Raw genomic sequence first — 1,958 nt, 5'->3', positions numbered from 1 at the left:
TCAAATGTACATGACCACAAAAATGCAGTGAAAATTAAACTGCAACACTTAAGGATTAAGAAATTATAGAAGAGAAAAACAAAAAACAATTTCTTTTTGGTACTTTCTATGATAATCAAACATGCAGTCTTCAACAGTACCTTGAAAATGGACTATGATGACCCAGAGCACGAGTATTGCACCATTTATCTTTTCCAAACATTCAAAGGCGCACAAAAAACTTGCATCGGCCGGGAATCGAACCCGGGTCACCCGCGTGGCAGGCGAGAATTCTACCACTGAACCACCGATGCTTCACGTGTTATGTAAGAATAGATGTTAATTGATTACCGCCATATTTAGATTAGATTTTAAAAGATTAAAACAATGAAAATAAACAAATATTGAATATCAATTTCAAAGTAACAAGAAAATTAATTGAGAAATAGATTATTCATATGCAGCAAATTAATGAGCTGCGTATCTTTACTGGTGGCAGGCGACATAATTTCTGCTTTTAATATTTTGGCGCCATTTATGATTTGCTTCGTCTCACTATTATGCGTCCCTGGGCGACCCCCATCTCGATATATTTTCATTTACCTACTTTTTGTATCGACTGGTTTTCCCCGTACTATTTATTCCAATAACGACCTCTTTTCCAATCTCCACGTCCAATATAGGTTCAATTTAATTGTATTTTTTAAATCGTGATTCAATCACTTCAGAGGCATATTTGTTCTGGTCCTTTACTTTTCATTTTCTTCTTCTCCGTCTTATTTTTTCATGTTGATTTCTTTTTTTAAAGAAGTTAATATTTTTCATATCCATCATTCTTCTGCTCTTGACGAAGTAAAAACATATAACAGTCCTACATAGATTGGCAAACTAATACATGAAAAGACACCTTTAAAAAAGCTTGAGACTTGAAAAAAAATATGATTCAATAAAATATGGAGCTTTAATTATTTTCGTTGAAAGAAGACGGATGCGTACAAAATAATTTAATTTAAAGAAATTTTATTTTGATTTACGTACAAAATATCATAATATAGCTATTGGACGTATCATTAATTACTTTAGCTGACTTGTGGTATTTTATAGTGATTGCCAAACATCTAAAAATATATACTCCTTTCTCACGTTTTGTTTGCTTATAATATATTATGATATCAATATGTTCGTACAAAAGTACCATTACCTTCTACGAATGCATGTAAGAGAGGTAATGATACATTTGCAAATTGTAAAAATTAGCGTTTAATACCGAAGCGGGTTCCTTTTTGAATAGTCATGCCCAACCTCCGCAAATAGGATCATGTTCACGGACAATTCATGCCCCTTGACCTTTGACCTTTCACCTCTGTCCCATTGAAATCCGATTTCCTATTTTCCAGTTGGTTAAAAACTCCGGCAAGTGTAAAGTCATTACGGCAATGTTCAGTAGGAATAACCGCAAAATAATATTACCCTTCTCATTCTGTGCACAACACAGACAGGACGAAATAAAATGCCATGCTCGATTTAACGTCAACAAAGGCGAAGAATTGAAATAATTATTCTTACACTATTGACTTCTTCAGTCTACCTCCCCCCCTCTCTCTCTCTCTCTCTCTCTCTCATTCTCTCCTGCTTTTTCTCTGTCTATATCGATCTTGTCAAGCTTTAATGTGTAAAGGTTTGATGCAATTCTTAGATTGCCCAGAGTTACTTGTGAATAGGAAAAAATATTGTTTTTGTGATCGGGAAGTAAGGGTATTTATTCGCCATTTATCAATTATTTTAGATTAGTAATAAAAACAAATAGGAGATCGGTATATATAAAAAAAATAGGATTTGAAACAATTTCGTCCAATTAAGAATTGCATTTAGAGGGCAAAAACGTGTTCAATTACCCTTCTGTAGCCTATGCATTATGTTTATGTATATTATTTGCAGGATTTATCCATTTGAAAATCCCTCTTACTCCGTTTTCACTG

The 1,958-nt window shown here is 33.6% G+C and overlaps 1 non-coding gene across 1 annotated transcript; it reads right to left on the bottom strand.

The window, feature by feature from the left end:
• Nucleotides 1–222: 222 nt before the first annotated feature.
• TRNAG-GCC lies at nt 223–293 on the bottom strand. The gene has a single exon. It is a non-coding gene; the product is annotated as a tRNA-Gly (tRNA).
• Nucleotides 294–1,958: the final 1,665 nt, after the last annotated feature.

The sequence above is a fragment of the Strongylocentrotus purpuratus genome, unplaced genomic scaffold, assembly GCF_000002235.5.
Source record: "Strongylocentrotus purpuratus isolate Spur 01 unplaced genomic scaffold, Spur_5.0 spur5_scaffold_10, whole genome shotgun sequence".
In the NCBI taxonomy this organism is placed as follows: Eukaryota; Metazoa; Echinodermata; class Echinoidea; order Camarodonta; family Strongylocentrotidae; genus Strongylocentrotus; species Strongylocentrotus purpuratus.
This window is presented reverse-complemented; position numbering and strand designations above follow the sequence as displayed.